Consider the following 22,722-nt stretch of genomic DNA (forward strand, 5'->3'; position numbering starts at 1 on the left):
AGCTATTCTCTGATCCTGATTGGCACTTTCTCATTTTCTTCCTTACTATCTCTTTGCAATCGAGGTGGAACTCCCCATATATTACATTGGCTCTCTCACATTTCCCAACTCCATTTCAGTTCGTATATAACAATCACGATTATATACATAGATTCACAATCCCATCACATACATAACAATCACAAACAACAAGTTCAGTTCAATATAACAATCAGTGGAACTCCCCATTTATAACATTGGCTCTCTCACATTTCCCAACCCCCTTTCAGTTCATCAGAACTTGCCAGTGGCTTCTACAGAATGGCTTGTGTACCAAAATGACATGTGTCACTTCTGGGCCAGTGCAAGAAGAGTCAGTGAAGAAGTTTGCAACTGAATTTTTCCCTGCTGTCAATGGTGCCACTCCATAGAGTCAAGACTACATCTGACTTGGAAGTAACTACATGGATCAGGGCTCCATCCCAAACCCTACCACTGACACATGCCAGAGAAAACCAAGCAAATCTCTGTGGTACTAAGCTGTTGAAGTTGCAGTGTTATTGTCTTAGAGCAGCGTAATGTGATTTATCCTGACTAATATAGCCATGATCCATCATCTGCTCTATCCAAGTCTATTCTTTGTTTTTGTTGTTGTTGTTTGATTTGAGTAAAATACCAGCTTTATTATTTGCTTATCCTAAGAAAGGTACTTAATATCTTTGCTTCTCATAGCCTTTTCTATACATTGGTAATATTAATCACTATTTATAACTTTGTTATAAAAAATAGAGAGGTTAAATAGATGTGACTTTCTTTCTTCTTTCCCTTGAATAACCTGGTTCCCATCTCTTTTAAATCTCCTAATGTATCTAATGTTTTCATTTGTTCTATTATTGTATCTAATGTTTTCATTTGTTCTATTTCCTGAGTGACTCATCTGCCCTTACTCAGCCACTTAAAATAAACAGCAGCAAAGCACTCCTCTCAGAATCTCCCTTTCCTTATTACACATACTTTGTTCTCTCGAAGCTGTCATTTCTTTTCATAACTTCAACTAACATTTCTAAGGTCTTATCCTCCCATTTATCTAGCAAAGACCTCTCTTCTGAACTCCACATCTCCTTTTCTGACTTCCCACTAGATGTTTCTCGTTATCTATCACAAGCTCAGCACGTGCGAATGTGTTCACCCACTGTATCTCTCTAGGATGGGTTTTCCTTCTTGGTCCTTGTCAGCATTCTTCTTCTCAGTTGAATTATTAAAGTGTTCTCGTCAATCAACAGATTATCAGTTGTTAAATTGCACTGTTGCTATTTTATAATCATTCTCTTCTTTCCCATATGATCATTCTGCTACGTGGGTTCAAGCCCTATTAGCCATGCATTTATGGTTCTATACTGTGTACAGAATAAAGTTGAATACACACACACACACAATTTAGCACTTAAAATCTTTCACAATAGAGCCTCAAATGCTATCTCCAAACTCTTGCCTCCCAATCTGTGTCGTAGCCATACAGATCTATTCCCCATTCCATAACACAGAGGAGTCTAGGCTGAAAGGGTGTGAGAATAAGATCACAGAACTTTGATTTTCCTCAATTTCCTCCCTCCAGCCATATTTGAATATAAATAGGCTACCTGTTGGCACTGCACTGTAGAAAGATGATTTTATCCAGGAGGAAGCCATCTCTCCCCAACATCCTACACAAGTTTGTTGTCACGTTATAGCACAATCACAGTGTGCTTTACAATTTATTAATTGAAATGTTTATGGATTCTCTATTAATATGTGGCTCATAGAAAATGGCAAGGAATGTCTTAATTTTCTTCTGTTCCTCACGATACCTAGAACATAGTGGAGACACTTATTAAGGCCGTAAAATTGGAGTGAACATCTTTATTAGATTATCTACAGAAATTAAAATATAATTTATAGTAATTGAGCTAAGCCTATAATCTATTTATTGTAATTTATAGACTTAGTCTATAAATTATGAGTGGGAGAGATGCATGGATGTATTTAACAACCCCCAGCCCCTGAAATGGAACAGCTAATGCTGTTTTTGGAATCAAGGTTCGTTAGAACACTATGTATTAATGTAAAAATAACTTTTTTTTATATTAGAAAGTCTAACTCTCTATTTTGTTAGTGTACTTCTGTACTTGTCTACTATTTATCTAGAGCATATACCCTTCTTAATAATATGCTACACCTAAACCAATACCGCGATATAAATTAAAAATTAACACTATTATGAGACACCACCACACAACCACACACTAGAATCAAAAACATGGATGCTACCAAGTTTCAGCAAGCATATTTCTGTTCAGAGTGTGTATGTAGAGGCATTTAATACGAGAAGTGCTGTTTCACTCATAAACTCTAGCTACAATTGTAGAATGACAAGGTTTGTTGAATCTACTGATAAAAACTTGGCTTCATATTCTGTTATGTATTTGGCATTCTTCTTGTTATTCATTTTTATTATATTATGTCCAAAATATTATTCCATAAAATATTAGAAAGAATGATATACAAATATAATATGGAAAATAATAATAAATAGAATAAATAAATGTAAAGAACATAATAATTGCAATAATAAGCTGATCCATCAGCACCAGTAGTTTGAAAGCACCCCTCAGACCACTGAAAGGACACACGAATGGCCGGAACTTGAGAGTAATTATTGCAGACAGAGAGGCCTGACATTCCGGGAGTTCGCTGACTGGGAGTAAGTTTGAAAAGGACCATATATCGCTCAGGAAGAGATTCATGTGCTGTGGCATTCTTTTAATTATGGAGGCAGGGTATTTATCTGAACCATTTACCATGTACTAGAAAAATTGCTCATTTTTAAAGCAATCCACAGTCAGGAGCATCTTTTTAGCAAATCCAGGTTTCCCAAAGACTCAGTCTCTCTTGAGTCATAAATGACTGTTAGGAAATGTGTGTAATAGATTGGCTTAAAGTAGTGAGGAATTACAACAGCTTCTCACAGAAGAATTAGTCAGTGAATAGTCCAGGTTGTTAATTTTGGTGGAAGATCATGCTCCTAAAAGTGGGAATGCATTTGTATTTCCCAGTAAAAGTCCAACATCATTAAACATAGATGATATGTAAGGAAGCAATCCGTAGAAATCTCAGAAGGCACAAGTAAGGTCCATGATCAGATTTCTCAATTTTTGAATACACTCAAATGTATTTGAGTATATTTTTTAATTCTCTCAGCTAGTGAATGTGGATAAAAATACTTGATCTCACTTTATGTGTGGTTTTACATGATATAGTGGCACTATTTGGAATTGAACTGCTGTAGCCTCGGGGAACATGCTGGAAGGTCGTGGGGAGAAAAGACATACTAGCATAAAGATTATATCTTGAAATGGTATATCCTCCCATCCACTATTCTTACTCAGATGTTGCTGATGTAATGAAGGGTCTAGTTTCTTTTTGTTTATTTATATTTTAATCACAGGCAGTCTTTTGAAGAATAACATATGCTCTGAATGATCAATTACACTCTTAAATTTACTCGATTGTAGTCCAAATACACATCTGATTATGAAGGGCTGGAGTTAGTGACACTCAATCACACACAATGAGCCACTTTTAAAATGAGTTAGTGGATCCACAGAATCATGGGCTCTGATGATCCGGAGGCTGTATGAATGTTTCAGGCTTCTTACGTCATTGGAAGAATAGAAAGAAAAGAGAGCTATGGCATACTCTGAGTTCACAGGATTAATGAGTAGAGACCAACAGGCTCCATTTCCTCATTTCATTGCCCTTCCTATAGTCAAAGTTAATGGAAAAGTATTTCGATTTTATATGCATAATGGGCTGCTCATAATCTATGAAGATGGAGGCTAAGTTTTCTCCACTAGATAAGGGGAAGATTCCAGAAAAAGGCAAGAGAAACCTGGAGGTAGTAATGGAGAAGGCAAGTAATAAGACTGCTTGCACTGTGAAAAATTAGTTGTAGGCTTTTATTTCATGTTAGTTTTAGTTTTCTGTTACTAGTGAGTGTGGTATTTAAAAATTTCAGGAAATATCCACTGCCAGCTTTTACCTTTCCTAATCAGTATTCATTGTGCTCATGCCTTTACCATTTAATTCACAGAACAAAATTGGCAAGAATACTAGAACTGAAAGAAATTACAAAAAATGTTATAACAAATGGTCACCAGCTAGTTTACAGATTGCAAACTGGTAAGATATACCCAAATTAATGGAATCACTATGAAAAATGAACACAAGCTGACATTGCCATGTGATAATGGACTTGAAAACTCACTTCAACCTGCAACTAGGATATACAACTATGTACTGGGGGGATTTGGGGAGATAAAGCAGAAAAAGAAAAAAAAAAAGATTGGCCACAGTTGTTAGCTCAGGTGCCAATCTTTAAAAAAAAAAAAAGTTACTTCTAGTGACTCTAAAATATCTATAACTTCCTGAACTTAACACAACTTTTAAGATGCATCAGGGCCAACTTCATAAATTCAAAGCCACTATATATGGAAATATAATGAAGATGTTATGAATAGCAGTGCCAGAATAAATCAGTCAGTATTCTCCATTTGGAAGCATAATTTCAGAAAAGAAAATGAGTATGATTATTCTGCTCAGAATTGCTCTCCTTTGTTAGGAGGTCACTTGTAAATGCCAGTTTGTGAAAAATTCTTGCACATAACTGCTGGCGCTCAGGTAATTCTTTTTCAACCTCATGTATACTGGCACTAAACTTCAATTGTTGTAAATGATACGAGAAAAATTTTACCTTGTATCCTCCGCAACCTGGCCAGGACGTTCATGGGAATACTGACAAGTATCATATAAGAAAGTCAGAGAAAATGTCCTAAAGCAATTGTGAGTTTTCCTACTCATTATTTCCTGGAGGACAGAGATTACGTTTTCTTATATTATCTTCATTTCTGAGCACATTGTCAGCTGACCTAGAGTAATGAGTCTATATTTCATTGAAAAAATAGAAAATAAAACAGGTAATATGGAAGACTTACTTTTCAACATCTGTCAATTTCCATAATGGAAGATTGGACTAAAGGTCAGGAAATGACTGGGTTGGGGAATAAATTCAAACATGAAAGAAAATATATGGAGGGATAGACAGAAAAATAAGCTCTATTGGATGCTTCCTGGTCTATATCTCTTAGCACAATTTTAGCAGTTGATTCAAAACTATAATTGCATATAATTACTCTTGCCTGCCACTTTCCCGCACAATATATTCTGTATGAAAAAAGCCTGATACAGAAGAGAAGCTTCACAAATGATTTTAGACCAATGGATAGATACAAGAAGAAAATAAAGGGTGAAAAGAAGGAAGCAAATTGGGGCCAGTCCCATGGCTGAGTGGTTGGGTTTACGCGCTCTGCTTTGGCAGCCCAGGGTTTCACCGGTTTGGATCCTGGGGGTGGACCAAGCACCACTCATCAAGCCATGCTGAGGCTGCGTCCCACATAGCACAACCAGAAGGACCTACAGCTAGAATATACAAGTATGTATTGAGGGGCCTTTGGGGAGAAAAGAAGAAGAAGAAAATATAAGATTGGCAATGGATGTTAGCACAGGGGCCAATCTTTAAAAAAAAAAAAAGAGAAGGAAGGAAACTGATAGAAACAATTCTGAAAAAATCAAGGAAGATTCCATAGAGAAACAAATAGAGGGAAATATTAACAGTGAAGGAGCTGGACTAGTTGTGATTCCATGTAATATATTGACTTTCATATATTAAATATATTAAGGTGAAGATATATGGATATATATAATCTATATCTATATCTATATATATGCTGCCAGAGAGAGAGAGGGAGAGATGATTAAAGACAGAAAGAGGGAGAAAAAGAGAGAGAATTATTTTAAATATTGGGAATTGGGAACAGGAATATTTGATCTCCAAATTGGAATAAGTCATCTTGATTTCTGAATGTGACAAACTTGTAAAACAAAGGTAGAGTTAACATATATTTTTTGCTTCACCTGCAGACTTTCATTCCATCTGCCATTTTTACTGTAAAATTTACCGAAAAGAATGTTTATATTTTCCAAGATGAGTTTGTGGCACGGCGGTTCTGTCTGTTTTGTATTACGGTAGATACGGCAGGATCGGCAGTCTTGGATTTAGAAAATCGTCCACTGTTGACTCCTAATCTTAATTAGTTACCTGCTCTGCTTGCTCATTCCCACACTATCTTTTCCACTCTGTTGCCTTCTAGTGACAAGCAGTGATGCTACATGCCTGCCCAGGGCTTTACTTGTCAAATTGAAGTCACAGAAAGCACAGCGCCTTGTTTTGGATGGAGCAGGATAAGATAAATCTTGTTTTTCTCTTCTTTCCGTCAACAGCCAGCTGCTTTGGGGGAGAAATGGCCTTTTTCAAACTGAATACATAAAATCTGGAAGGTTGGAACTGCAGAGGGTCAGCTTGCAAGGGCGAAAGCCAAATAAATTACTGAGTTATGGTGGTGTAACAGCATGTTGGGAACATAGGGACTTTTTTTCCCCCTTTTATTGGATTTGGGTCACAAAAGGATAAAGTGAAACTATAGCTCTCATGGGAGAAGGCCTGATGGCTGTAAGTGGTTTCTGGTTTTGGCACTGACTCACCTTAACAATTTATGTTAAAATAATAGCTTCTTGGGGCCGGCCCAGTGGCACAATGGCTAAGTTTGTACGTTCTGCTTTGGTGGCCCAGGGTTCACTGGTTCAGATCCTGGGAGCAGACCTACACAGTGCTTGGCAAGGCATGCTGTGGCAGGCATCCCACATATAAAGTAGAGGAAGATGGGCACGGATATTAGCTCAGGGCCAGTCTTCCTCAGCAAAAAGAGGAGGATTGGCAGCAGATGTTAGCTCAGGCTAATCTTTCTCAAAATAAATAAATAAATAAATTAAATAATAGCTTCTTTAAAATAAATTTCTATTGCTAGGTTAAAAAGTATAATAATAATGAAGAAAAAGTCTCGTTCACACATAAAAGTTGGGATCGGACCTAAACTTCCACAAAAATATAAAATATATAGTAATCATGCAGCTATTTAAAAATCATACAATGCTAGGGGCTGGCCCCGTGGCCGAGTGGTTAAGTTCGCGCGCTCCTCTGCAGGCGGCCCAGTGTTTCGTTGGTTCGAATCCTGGGCGCGGACATGGCACTGCTCATCAAACCACGCTGAGGCAGCATCCCACATGCCACAACTAGAGGGACCCACAACGAAGAATATACAACTATGTATGGGGGCTTTGGAGAGAAAAAGGAAAAAATAAAATCTTTAAAAAAAAATCATACAATGCTATATAATATTAATAATTTTATAATACTTATTTCTGTGATGTTATATGATATTTAATGTGGAGTTTCCAGTTCAGTTCTCTATGCTTAATGTTTTAAGTTGAGATGAGAATGATGGCAATGAGAAACACATACAGTACTTTGTAGCTAACATAGCATCTTACATGTATTATCTTAATTGTAATAATAAAGCTGGCATAAGACTGTGATTAAGACATTTCAGAGAGCTTATCCCAGGTAATGTATGAACTGAGAAGTGTTTCATAAAAACCCAAGTCATGAGAAATTCTTCCTTCTCCAAACCATTGTTTCTAAAGGAGACTAGTATTATTCAGCCCATATTTAGTTATTCTTGAGTTTTTTAATAATCTACTTTGGGATATATATAGATATAAAATCACATATACATAAGTTTTATATAAATATAAATAAATTCATTTGGTCATTAACAGATATTTCTTGAATACCTACCAAGTAAGGGCTTCAATCCTTAGCAAAGAAATAATGGCAATGAACATGTATGTACAACTGCTACTATCATATAGCAAAAAGGTGTGCAGAAATAAAAACAATAATCATGAAAATCACTTCTTTTGGTGAGTCTTATAATGAATTGCAAGATGCTATAGGAACATAGAAAAGATGTATAATCGGGGCTGGCCCCATGGCTGAGTGGTTAAGTTCATGCGCTCCTCTGCAGGCGGCCGAGTATTTCGTTGGTTCAAATCCTGGGTGCGGACATGGCACTGCTCATCAAACCACGCTGAGGCAGCGTCCCACATGCCACAACTAGAAGGACCCACAACAAAGAATATACAACTATGTACCTGGGGGCTTTGGGGAGAAAAAGGAAAAAAATAAAATCTTTAAAAAAAAAAACAGAAAAGATGTATAACCTAACCTTAAAGGTAAAATATTTCCCAAGAAATAAATTGTAACTTGTAGCCTGAAATTATTAGACATTACTAGAATAGTAGGTGGGAGAGTTGTTCATTCAAATGGAATAACACATGTGGGAAAATCTGGGAGGAAGGACAGTCCAAGAACTGAAATAAATCCACTCTACCTGGAGAGTAGAGCACAACGGGAGGTAAAGGGGGAGATCACGGGGGCCAGTTCTCCCAGAGTCACACAGACAAACCAAAGAAGAGCTGTAAGTCGGTGTCTGACATCAGACTTTCAGTGGTGGCTGGAGTTAGCGTGGGGTAGCACTGGCTCCCAGATAGCACACATATGCACATCTCTTCCCAATTCTATGTTCACGTTGTTAGCTTGAGATCAGCCATGTTAAGGTATTTACACCACAGAAATCACCAGAGAACCACTCTTAGAATACTCCCTAAGGAGGAGGAGTGTGCAGTATGGGATGAGAAAGAACGAGAAGGCCTGCGACATATCTATTGCAGTAATCCGGGTGAGATGTGATTTAAATTTAGATTAGGAGATTAACAGTGAGGATCAGAATAAATTAGACAGTTCTGAGAAGTATTTAGGAAGTTGCAATAAGACTTGTTGATTGGAGTTGACAGACGAATGGGAGAAAGTGGCAAAGGACAGATGCCACATCTCTGGCATGAACAATTGGGTGCATAGTTCCACTTATGAAGGCCATAAAGATGTCTTACTACAGAAAAGAGATGGATCTCCACGGGATAACTGTATGGTTTTCCCCACTCGGTCTAAGATATACAGCTTTAACAAACATGATTTTTCCTTTCAGCTCCAATCTGTGGAGTGGGCAATAATTTTCCAAAGTGGAGTGCAGAAAAGGGTTCTATTTTACCAGCAAAGAGAGATGTATCAACGTTAGCAGCTATAAAAAGAGTAAAGTTAATAGGCTTAAAAAAAATGCAGGTTGGTGAGATCTTACGGAGAGACAAGTCGAACAAGGAGACAATGTGGACCTAACTATGGGATTATTTGCATTCTTTTTGGGTACTCTAGGGGTAGGATATAAGTACAGAGTTGGGATTCGGCTAAAGAGAGAAACTGAGCTTGCGCCAGTATGGATTGCCTTGCGTGGAGCCATAAGACTTATAATAACAACTTCATGCTGAGGAAAAACTGTTACAGATGAAATAACTGGTCATGCAGGGTGCAACACATCATGAGAAGATTCGGAGAGAAGTTTGGGAAGACTTTATGCCAAAGGGAAGAGGACACAAAAGGAAAAAGGAGCATTTCTCTGAATAGGTAGGTCAGCGTCAACGCCAGGAAGGGAAATAGTGAATCTCACGTCATCTTACAAGTTATAAACATAGACATTTCTGCCTGCAGAACAATCTCCCTAGGTAAATCAACTTCATTTTCCTAGTGACTTGTGTAATTTTGTAAAAGATTTTAGCACCTGTAGAACGAACTTCTTTAAGATCACTCAACCAGACAACGGCTGAGCCAGGGTTCAAACCAGAATTTCCTGGCCCCGATAGCCTACGATGCTACTAAGGAAGTTCAGATTTTTAAAATTTTATTTTAAAGGCAATGACATTGTAGGTAATAATGTTCTCAAAACCAGTTTGCTACCAAATTAAACCTTTTTTTAACAACAGAAGAACTAGAACAAAAATATTTCCCTTTACATTTTAGCCAGATGAGCTGCAAAAAATTATAGCAGCCCGTCTACTATGGTTTAGAGACTTCCCAATAAAAATATTTTTGACATTGTTCCCTGTTCCTTATGGGTTTCTAATTCATAATTTCTTTAGTCATAAACAAAAATAGTGAAATGTTAGAACATACCATTACGCAAGAATGAGGTACCTAAGGGAATATTTGAGGCTCTTAATTCAATTTCCTGCATTTTTGTTTCTCATGTAAAAAAATTGCGTGGACCATTTTAATTTGAAAAGGTTTTTTTCTGTTTTTTTATCCTTTTAGAAAATATGCAATCACTCAATATACTGCTTGTCAAAACCTGCTAGAACAATTCTGGGATGTTGTACATACAGACACTGTCTCCATTTTAAATCAAAGGAGGACTGTTAGGGAGAACGAAATGCAGAAAAGTATAGGCTGTGTTTTTGTTTTGTTTTTGCAAGAAGAGGAAAACTCAAGTACAAAGAGCATTTGTTCATTAAAAGTGTCTAAAACTTAAGTGAAAAAAAAAAGGAATTACTTCCATTCTCCTGGTCAGACTCCAAATTGGGTAATTGTGTTTTTTCTTTCTTACAGTTTCTTTCCAGCTTCCACTCAGCTATTATTCTTCTGTATTCCTATGCTAAACCACAGTTCTGTGTTCCTATGAATAATGTGAACCAGCAAATTATTTTACCCTCCAGAGAGAGATGAGACAAGGAGCAAGAGAAGGGGTGGGACTCTGCTTTCTTTCTCTGATTCTGGAAATGCCATATGATTTAATCCCTACATATTTTGAAAAAGAAATGTTTTAATGCTATTATGTAGGAAATATTTTCTCTTTGTTATCATTCTTTGCCTGCAGGCACTAGCTGTAATAAAAGGACATGATATAAAACAAAACATGTGGTTAAATACAGCTTCAACAAAGTGATCAAATACATATCAATATAAAAATAAAACACCAGGCAGGCAAATAATGGAATACATTATAAAGTGTTTATATAAATGCTTCCTAGACAAGGGTTTAAGTAATTTTCTTTAGAATGTAGGGGCTCCTTAACTATGAGAATTGTGAGCCCCTGTAATGCAGAAACATGATAATTTTTTACATAGAGGAGTGGATCAAAAAACCTTAGTCATCTTCAGTTTGCCAAATTAAATTGATAACATTATCACATTATTCCCTAAATATACCAAAGCTAAAGATATGCATACCCATGCCTCCTCAGGAATGTATACATGTGTGCACATGTGTACACCAAAAATGTGTACAGGAATGATCATAGCAATAGAAAAAGAACATTGTTCCGTGCAACAGAAATAAAAATAAAAGGATGCTACATAATTCCATAGATGCAAAGTTCAAAAAGAGATAATACCAATGTAAGGTGTTTTAAGTATGGAATGGTGATTGGGAGCAGGATTGAGGGGTTTTCTGGGCCTACTATTAATGTTCTATATATATGCATCTGGCTTTTGGTTACCCGGCTGTGTTCACTCTGTGAAAATTCATTCAGCTCTACAAACATGATGTGTGGCTTCGTATACACAGGTTATTAAACAATAACATAATTTAAAAACTGTTAGTATTTTCAATAATGCCAGCCTACCCATCTGTTAAAAATTCCCCATCTATATTTCACCTAGTTTTAGTGGTGTTGATAATTGAGCTTGGATTTACAAATTTCTTCAGGTGTAACCAAATATTTTCATTTCTATCTCAACAGTATTTAACATAGTGGCTAACAGAGGGAAGTGCTCAAGACTTGTTTTTTAAAGGAAGGAACAAATAAATGAGACTCTGGTATGGATTCCAGGCTCTGATAAGTTTAGAATTAGAACATTAGAAGTGGAGTTTGTTCTTCCACAGACAAGTGTCAAATAAGCAATGAGAGAAGAGAATGAAACGAAGGAGCCAACAGTGAGGGAAAAGAGAGAGCTCCTGAAAAAACAAACCCAGGAAGTTTGATGAAACATAAATCTGGAACCGCTTAATCCAAGGACAGATATTCCAACATATCTCCAGAGGTCTTACAGGTATCTCCGAAATAGACACAATACAGAGCTGAGAATTATTAAATTAACGGAGAATGTTCAGGTTTCACATCCATTCTTAATTCCACTCCCTTAACAAGGACACATACAAGAAAGGTACAACATGGTGGGTTTTATTGTGCTTTCCTTTATTTCTCTGTATATAAGGGATCATATTGGATGATATCTAAAAACAGCTCTTTCAAGCCCTTGTTCAAGATCAAAGGATATTTTATGGAAAAACTGAGAGCAAATTCTCCCAGTGAATTCTTTTTCCAGATTCTGCCCCCCAAATAAATTCCATTGTGCCCATATTTCTCCTTAGAAATTTTCTGTATTCTTTTAATGATTAATTTAATTACATGAATATAAACAGTATATTTAATAAAAAATGTCTCCTTCACCGAACTTCAAGTTCCTGGACAAGAGTCGTGGGTCTATTTTGTTCACTCCTGTGTTTCCTGCTCCTGGCATAGTGTTGGGAATATAGAACATGCTTATGAAAATGGGTTAACAAGTGACATTGCGTGTTAAACCTAAAATTCACAGAGCTCAAGTGTACACAGTCAATTATCTTCTAATTCTGATCTATAAAATGAATTTGCTGTACTTTTTTACATCATTAAAAAGTGAGTTTTCTATTGTCAACAGGATACCAACAAACATGATCTTTTTGGGACAATATTTCAGTTGCGATTTGCATGTTGATGGCTAGTAACATTCTAATAGAGTCAGGTCACTCCGAGGAAATGGTAAATAAATAGCTAATTGAAAATGTGTGGATCAGAAATCCTTGGCAACCTTCTGTCAAAAGACAGGAGTAAAACAATTTAGTAACGAGCTCGATGTTCTTTATTTAAGGGAAAAGCCATGAATTGTGGGTGTACAGTCACTCACAACCAGTGGGCCGCTCTTCCCAAGGGATTTGGGCAAGAGCGAGTTTTATAAAATGTTAGAAGAGGCAATGCAGAAACTGAGCGTGATGGTCCAGGAGGTCAGGGATTTCCTGATGAGGCCAGCAGGTCCTGTTTTCTAGGGTGAGGTGAGCCAGTTAAAGCTGAGTTTCTGATTGGTGTGTGTTAGGTTTCCTTGGCAGATGTTTCCTGTAGGTACAGGCTGACTTAATTTACATTTGGGATGTGGGCAGGGATGCTGGGGTGGCCGCCACTTCGTGGGTCCTGATATACAAATTAACTTTATCACTTCAACCTGCCAAATGATTTATAATGTTGTGACATCATTCTATAAAGACACTAAAGTGAAAGAAATGCATAGTCGTCCCTTAACAATTTCCTTCTTAGGTGTATACTAAGCATAAATGTATACATATGTGCACCAAAAATATGTACAGGAATGTTCATAGCAAAAGCTTTATGAAAGGTTGGATGAGAGAAGAGACACATTCTCAGTTCAGCCCAGGTCAAGATGGCTCCCACCATCACCGTTCTACCTTTTGTTATTCCCATGTTATTTACTGACTGCAACACATTTGTTCTTTGTAGAAATACCCCGATCATTTATGATATGATCTCTCTTTTCCACAATATTATTTATTATTATATGTAGTGTGGGCTCTGAAGTCAAAGTTCTTGGGTTTGAATCTCACCTAGTCACTTTCAATGCTCAGCACCTAGTAAATTTAACTTCCGTATCTTGTTACCTTCATCTGCAAAATAGGGGAGAATCACGGTACCAAAATCCTAGGATGGCTGCGAGGGTTGAAGGGAAGGATAGTTGTGTTGCACTTAAACGGGGCTACCAACAGTAGATGCCAATATAGTGTATGTTCTTGAGGTTATTATGAACTTTATTGGCAAATACAATATAAATGTCTGTGAAGCTATGATGTATAGAAAAAAGATGGTGACAAAAGCGCATGGATCACGCAGGCAGGAGCTCTGGATCTGAGTTCCTGCTCTGACTGTCAGAGTGTGTGATGTCATTAAACTTCATCAAGCTCTCATACGCTTGATATTCCAAGCTTTTGTTTTGTTTTTCTGCTTTATCTCCCCAACCGTACCCCCCTCCCCACCCCATACACAGTTGTATATCTTAGTTGCAGGTCCTTCTAGTTGTGGGATGTAATATTCCCATGTTTAAATGGGATTGAGAATTCCAACTCTATAGGGTTCTTCAGAAGATTTCTTTTCCTTTTTTTTTTTAGTACATTGCTCCATAAATGCAAGGATTCCTTAAGGCCAAATATATGGCAGTGTTTGGCATGTAAAAGACATTTAAAATTGAAAAATTCCTTCTGTAACAGTTAAAAATGCTCTATAGGAGCTTAACAAATTTGATTAGATGTTAAATACTTATCTCCCTTTGATATTCTCCTTTAAAGACATTAAGTTTTCCCCGTCAAGTAAATATATTTTATTTTATCATGAGAGTTAATGGTATAGACACATAGATTCAAGAAGATAATATGTGGAATGAATATATTCACTTAGTAGATACATTTTGTAAATCCTCTATTTTCCACAGTGTTTTGAAGATCTTGAGGAGATAGACCCAGAACAATCATAGAATCTTCTTTTACAAGGAAGAGTTGTGAATACATTGGTAAATGGGTCATTAACGCATCAGTCTCATTTGGCGGAATGAGCAGAACCAGAAATTACTTTATAAATGCAGAAGTAAAATGTTAATTTATTAAGAATTCTAGAGCTACGAAAGTAAAAGAAAAATCAAACAGATGTTTGGTATGAGAACTATAGCATACGAGTATGAATAGGCTTTCTATCACCAATTTACGTTTTTTTTTTCTTATTCAGTTTGAAAATAACAGCAAGGAATATCTGGATAAAACTCTTTAATCTGCTTTCTTTATGAAACAAGTATAAAATAGATGCTATGTGGGTAGGCATTTTACAACAGAATTATTTGAATAAATAATAAAAACTTAAATATCTCTTTTAAAAGAATATGTATAAAATGAGTTTTTCTGGATTACTTTTAGTTTACTAACTTTAAATTAGAGATAGAAATTCCAGTTTAAATTGGGCAATGCTGACTTTTTTCTAATATTTTTCAATATGAGCAGTTTACTCTTAAACAGACAAAAAATTAGATTTTGATTGTATTCCATTAAAGGGGAACAAAATTTCCTACCCCAAAACGTGTCTGTTTAACATGAGGATTATTTTAGGTTGATTATTTTTAAGAAACAAGACTCAGAAAGTTTTTCTTGTTACCACCCCCCTTAACTGCCTAAAAGAATTCTGATTGAAAAAACCTGTCTCAAGAAGTGAGCGATCACCTTAGCACAACATGAACTAGGTGGTAGATCGGGAAGAACCTAAAAAAGCCTGTTTGTTGGGCTCCCCAATGTGTTCTTCTGTTTCTCTGTGGCCAAACACTTGTCTTCCAAATGTATGCTCCTTTTCACCTACCTGGGAATTGCCTTCCTTCCCTTTAAAGTCACTGAATCTCCCCAGTCCCAACATCTTCTTTTGTCTTTAGCTGAGGATGGTGTTTAAAGTGGTGACTTCATTTTGGCAAGTTACTCAGTTTTTCTGGGTTTCTCCCATGTTTACACGTTATTAAACTTTGTTTGATTTTCTCCTGTTGATCTGTCTCATACCAATTTAATGCTTAAGCCAGCCAGAAGAACCTAGAGGGTAGAGGAAAATTTAGTTTTCCCCTATACCATTTATCTGCTGGGCGTGGAGCTCATTCGATATTTAATATAATATCCTAGTACATATACCAGCTTCTACTTGAACACACTAAGGCATTGCTCCCTCTCATGTCACTGTAGATGTTATGTAAACGATGCTGAACCTGCGTTTCCTGTTTATAGTCAGTGCAATATAAGGATTAAATAATAAAATGTGTTTTACAAATATCCCAATATATTGCTGTTATATTCCTCCAATAAGACTTTGCCAATGTACTAATTATTCTATAGCTCTAACAATATTAGTTTTACTTGTGATCCTGAAAAAACAACAAAGATTAAGAAATCTCCCAGCCCTTGTGCTCTGGAAAACCACTTATTGCTAACAACCACGTTTCCCCATATGACTTAGATAAGATTCACGGATGTCCCCTTTGTCTGTCTACAGCAAGGCCAAACACAGACCCTCCAGATTCCCATTCTCCATTCTCTGCTTCATAAATGATTAGCTGAACTGCTTGTTCTCATTGATCAATTGGAACAAAATGATCATTAACCAAACTTGGGTTAAGATACTCACCTTCTCCCAGGTCCTGGAACTTCTGGTCACCCTTATCCTGAGCCGGCAGAGAACCCCACCTCAACAGGCCTTCCTGGAAAATAGGCTGGCTTTAGGGTATCTGATCACACCATCCTTTCATCTCACTTCCCCACATGCAGTTCTTTTGAGCCTTGTTTACTCCTCTCTATAGAGAAAACTCCTTTTTGCATAACCCTTGAGATACTTGATGATTTAATGATCAGAGACTTCTCTCTCCCTATTGCAATATCCCCCTCCACCTTTAGGCCTTTTCTCCATATTGCAATAACCCTTTCGGATAAAGTCTCTTCTTACTGAGTCCAGATTTGTTTTGTTTTGGGTTTTATGTATTGACAATTCTCTTATTGATTCACTTTAACTTAAATGTACAAATTATGATATCTTGACTCAAGCTTCTCTTAAAATGCAAACTCTATTTTTGAAGGCTTGGATGTCTATTTGCTAATATGTATGATAGAATGCTTATACACTTCCTGGATTAATGCATGTAATCATTTTAATCAACTTCGCATATTTCATGAGAGCTCAAGTATTCTCTCCAAACTTCCCAAACCCAAAATCAAAACTGAGGGAGGAAAAAAGATGCATAGAATTACACAGCTCAAAGACTCCTTAAAATTCAACAATTCTAAACTCCTCATTTTACAGATGAGATAATGAGAGTACAGAGGTGAACTATGTCACCCAAAATAATATATCAAGTAAGAGGTGGAAACCTGGAGAAGACATTGAAAATCTGGTATTATCAATTATCAAAAATTGTTATGTATCACATCTGCCACTAAAAATGAGCTTCAATCTCTTTCAGAATATCTGAGGCAGACTCAGTCAACCGCAAAGTTCTCACTAATTTTTTAATGCTTTGTATTGAAGTATAAAGTACATTCAGACAAGTCCACATATCAGAATTGTATAGCTAGCTAGCCGAATTTTTTTTTTTTAAGAATTTTTATTTTTTCCTTTTTCTCCCCAAAGCCCCCCAGTACATAGTTGTATATTCTTCGTTGTGGGTCCTTCTAGTTGTAGCATGTGGGACGCTGCCTCAGCGTGGTTTGGTGAGCAGTGCCATGTCCGCACCCAGGATTCGAACCAACGAAACACTGGGCCGCCTGCAGCGGAGCGCACAGACTTAACCACTCGGCCACGGGGCCAGCCCCACTGGCCGAATTTTTACAAACTGAACACTCCTTTTCAAAGAGTGTCCTCTCAATCCGTTGTACACCCTTAATTTTAAAGCCAAGTTTTGAGATTGTCAATGTATAAAGCCTTGAGAAGAGCCGGAGAACATAATCGTCTCTGATCCTGGGCCGTGGCATTAAGCAAACTTGTGTTTGAATCAGGATGCACCGCTTAGTGACTGTGTCACATTGGAATGCTGATTAATCTTTCAATATTCACTGTAGCCATTTCTAAAAGAGGGTGTTACCAGCTTCACAGACTTCTTAAGACATAAAGGAGATAATGTGAAATGTGGAGTCCATGCTTAACATATAGTGGACACTTTGAAGAAATTCATAAAATTCATAGTTATTAGTACTAGTGTAAAAACCCTCTAAATCACCTGAGGAATGACTGAAGGCATTAAAACTAGCCTACCTCTGATGCTTTCCCTCTTTGTATTCCTTCATTCCCTCTGAATGCCCCTCCATCAGATATCGTCCCGCCCCTGGGCAGTCAAGGCCTAATAGCAATCACATAACAGAAGTAATTGCCTCATCAAAATTTATGATTTCTAACCTTGGCTAGGTATTCAACCCTACTCAGCAATCTTTTTATTTATCCCTAATTGGCTTCTTTCCACTTTTTCTACAGTGCCAATTAGTTTTTTTAAAATTCCTCTCAAATCCTTCATCTTTTTTCTTCCACTTTACACACATTGGATGTTCTTGCCTCACAAGTTACTGAAAAGATCAATACCAGCAGTGCTTTGAGTTCCTTGAACGCCTCAGGTCCCATCTGATTGACCGCTGGTCTTTCCCAATGGTGCTCCATCCTCCTTGCCTGATCATCTGTTTAGAATCATCTTTTGAATTCACTTTATTGTGTGTCTCTCACCTCTTTTCCTTAATTAACCCTGCAGGCTTCCTATGACTCAACTAGTCTTCTATTTGATGCGTCAAGCGCCTCCAATTTGGCCTGACCCTGAACTATCTGCCTCTGATTTTGACTTTTTTTTCTTTTTCTTATTTCTGTGGGATGGGTTTAAATCCATGAAATGAAATCCAAAACACTTGGAACAAAAATGGGGGTACTTTTTAAAAAGAAAAGAAATTTGGAATGCTCCCTTTGGACATTCAGTAACTACTCTTGAACAGATAATGGCATAGCTATCCAATTTGCTTGCCTACGTAAATATTATATGTGAGAAACAGTCTGGAGTTGTGTGTTTATTTGAATAAAAATATATGGTTCTGAAGCAAACACTGATAATTCTGTGGAATTGTGAAGTTGCAGCTGAGTGATCTGAGCCTAGAAAGAAATTTGCTCTTTCAACTCCACAGATGTTGGAAGAACAGAATATTTTCTTGGTGTTATACAACTTCAGAGTGACAACTGATAAAAGTGCCAGTGGGCTATGTGGCTCCCATTATAATTTTTTTTAGATTATTTTCATCTTAGGTATGAAATATCTTTTTCTAACAGAGAAAGAAAAAAATAATCAGAAAGTACGTTGTTGAAGGAGTCTAAACTTTGCAAAATCATGATTAAGAATTTAATTTTTCAAATGTATGCAGAAAAAACTGAGAATGCTTCAAAAATATAAATAGGAATTTTCAGTCATTTATCTGCGGCTGTCAGTGTGAGCAGATAAGGATAATGAGAAAGTGTCAAGAAAAGCTGGGGGTGGGAGGTGGGGATGGAATTGTGAGAAAGATGAACAGAACTGGAAACTTGAGATAGTAATCCAACTTTCTGAGATCTCTAACACTCACAGATAATATCTGCAGGCATTTCAGAAAGGAGGGGAGCAGGGAACTTAGAAATTCATAAGTAGGCTGAGCACAAAGCAACTTATAAACCATACTTGGACATTTGATTTAAGAGTAAGAGAACACTATGCTTGTTCCCATTCATAAAGAATCATTCTTTTCTCTCCATATAAATATCTTGAGTTACAAACCCCACTTGGCTTTGAAAACCTAACTAAAGAATTCTTTGCAGTTGTAACACATATTTTGTTATATATAATCAGCAACTTTTCAAAATGTTGCAATATCTATAGTTTAAAACAAATCATTCTTGCACAAATGTGGCTACCATAAAAGAAACTGTCTTTAGAATCAACATATGAGAACTTGTATCTATTTTGCTACAGTTAATGTTTTTTAAAATATATTTAAAGAGAACTTGGTTTATCCTGTATTACCCCAGACGCCAGTATTTGAGGCAACCAGAACAAATATTCGTGGAGATAAAGAAAAGAGCAACAAAATAACTTTTTTCTCTTGTTGGGACAGTGTAAATAGAATTTTCATGTTCTGTGATATCGAGTCAGAAGTACTCCATGTTCATCTCAACACTGTGTAATTTATAATTATAATATTATAACCTAAATTTCTAATCTAATAAAGATGTTATAAAAATTAAGATTAAAATATTTCCAGGCATTTATTTAATGTACAGATGGATCAGCTAAAGGTTTAATCACCAAATTGCCTTGTGTTATTTAAAAATAATATGATTAAATGAAGTAATGCTCTTGAACAGAATGCTGCAGAGTATTATTTATTCCTAAGTTCTTATAGATAACTAAAATATAACAATCTAAAACTACATTTCTGGTTTCAAGGAGTTTTACTGGTTTCATTTCAGTATCCTGTACCATTTTAGACAGATGAGGAGTAAATCTAAACTCGTTCGTGTCAATTTACTGCTGTCGATATCACTGTACATCGTTTTTATCCCCAGCGCCATGTCTATCTTTTCCTTTATGTCTACAACTTCCACAAAACAAGCTCCTTTCTTTTTAAAATGCCAGCCACAGAAAACAATTAATTCAGCCAAAAGGTAGTCAGGCTTGGGAGAACTGAAATAAGTATTTGGGAAATTACTAAATCTAATAGAGGTGATACCTTTCAAAATATATACATGGACGAGACCAGATTAACAATCTAAAGGTTACCAAGTAAAGGCAGCATTCCGTTGGGTAATTGGAGTTTGAAGGTTAGATAAGCTAAGTGAAGACATTTACTGTTCCAGAGCAAATTTTCCCCCAAAGAGAATTTTCCTGGCTGGTTATATTCCCTATACGTGCCTGGATCAAAGGGGCTTGGTCTACAGTTTATTTACTTGTCAGAGTCACTTTTGTTCATATTCTGAAATGAAAGTGGATCTCTTGTTGCCCAACACCATGATACATTCTGTGTAAGAAGGAACATTAAACAGCTCTGATGGCAGGAGCTCATGACGCTGCTATTTACCCATCACCACGTACAATGAAGGCTGCCCTGTACCTTATGAAGACCTAAATGGTTACTAAAATAAAAAAGGCTGAAGGACCTGATTAAAGAACCTAATCTCTTACACTTTGGGAATTCTTCTGTCTCTATTTTATAGTTATTTTGTTCTTCCTCTTTTTTTTCCTGCCATTTAAAAGTCATCTCTCAGTGACAGCAATTGCCACTTCTTGTGGATATAGTAGCACTTTGATTTGAAAGTGATGTGAAATTGGTAAACCAACCTATCTTAGCTAGTATCACTGGGAAATAATGATCTGTTGCAGGATGATTCATCACAGGGTGCAATGGAAAATCCATTTTCAGTTTGAATATCAACTGGCAAGATTCTCTTTCTGGCAAAAGAAATCACGCACAAAACCTCCTTTCACCTTAGTAGAATATAGAGTTGAACAGGTGAAAATATATACTTTTTTTCAGAGAAAAACATGATACAAACAGAAACCCTTGGCATAGAGAAAGAAAGAAAAGCTTTTCCAAGGGTTAACTATTAACGTGGGTTGTCAGTGTCAGGCGGATCATATTTGAGTTTAATAAAATTTCTATAAAATCACTGTTTTATTTATAGTAAGTGTTCATATTTGTTGATGAAAATCTAAAAGTGGTAGCCCTCCAACAGAAATGGCAATCACAGCATCAAAAGGCATGAATGCCTTCCCGCAAGTGAACTGGTAGAAGTAAGACAATGCAAGGATGAAGTCTGCAAATTGAGAGAAAACATGGAACATCATCTTGCTGACAAATTTTATTCCACCACTGCCCATCAGCAATTTCTTCCTGCAAAGAATTGGAATGTTATATAAGAAACCAATTAGGAATACTTTGTAGTTTCTTTATGTTGTACTCAAATTAATGTAAAAATAAATATGATAAAGATAACATTACAGGAAGAGGATGCAGTAAACAAATCAACTTAACTCTTTAATCACTATTGAGGAATAGCTTATGTATATAATTTGGTGAGTTTTTGTCAAACGCGTCTGACAGTGAATCGACTCCTTTAAAAATGTCACTTCAGAATTTCTCTCGTGAAAGATTAGAATATAACATTTACATTGGAGAAGTGCTAACTGGTATTGGAAAATTTGCACAAACAAGGTGCCATGTTGGCGTGGATGTGTTATGTGTATGTGTATTTCTGAGGCTTCCATAGGGAGGTTTGTGATGAGTGTCAATATTTAAATCATACATCACAAATCTACTTCCAGAGCGGTGGCGTGAGAGCAATTCCAGTGGAACAACCATAAATATATATAGGCAGCTTCTAGAAATTGTCCCAAGGGCATATAGGAAAGGAAGAGACATTTGTTCATTTAATTTACTGAATTTCAGTAAAAAAAAATCTAGAATATGTGACACCTGAGCCACAATCTACTCTCTCCTCCAGTTCCAGCTCAGCATGATGGACACTCCACTCCAGGCAGCTGTGGCCAAGAAGATGAGCCTTCTTCTCTCTCCTGCTCCTACTCAAGGTATACAGAATTTCTCTTTCTGCCCAGTTCTGTGTTGCAGAGGCAAATATCCAGATAAATGAGGTTGAGAGGTCTGAGAGCTCCTTTCCTCCACCCATCCCCCACTTAAAATATGGCAACCCTACCCAAGACATGGCTAACTGGGAATACTGAGTCCTTTATTACCTTAACCAAGCTAGCTAATAGGTCACAGGTTCCAAGCCAGGAGAAGCAAGCTGAGAAAGCCAAAGGCTACGACTTCTTACCCAAATCCCTTCTCATAAAGCAGGGGTATCACTCCAAGAGAAGTCAACTACTTTTGTGCTCTTGAGCAGTGATTCAGAATTTAGCCCAGGGTGAGAGGCCAGGCTGGCCATAGAACAGAGTTCCAAAGCTCTCCCCAAAGGAACTGACCTTATTTGGAACAGAATGTAAGGTAGTTCAAGCCAAAGGGCACTCTTCTAAACAATGGATCTTTGGTGGTGAGCTATGAAGAGGAGGATGGTGGTGCTATGAAAAGAACAAACTAATACATAGGCCAGGTAGTTTGCCAAGGAAAGCCAAGGAATGAAACAGCTAAAAAGAGCTTTCCCTCAGGCAGAATAAACTTCAAAATATGGCCTCAAAAACTACCCATGCAAAGGGGTCTAGATTTAATTGGATCAGGCTGTGGAACAAGTTATGAC

Source organism: Equus quagga, chromosome 12, assembly GCF_021613505.1.
Source record: "Equus quagga isolate Etosha38 chromosome 12, UCLA_HA_Equagga_1.0, whole genome shotgun sequence".
NCBI lineage: Eukaryota > Metazoa > Chordata > Mammalia > Perissodactyla > Equidae > Equus > Equus quagga.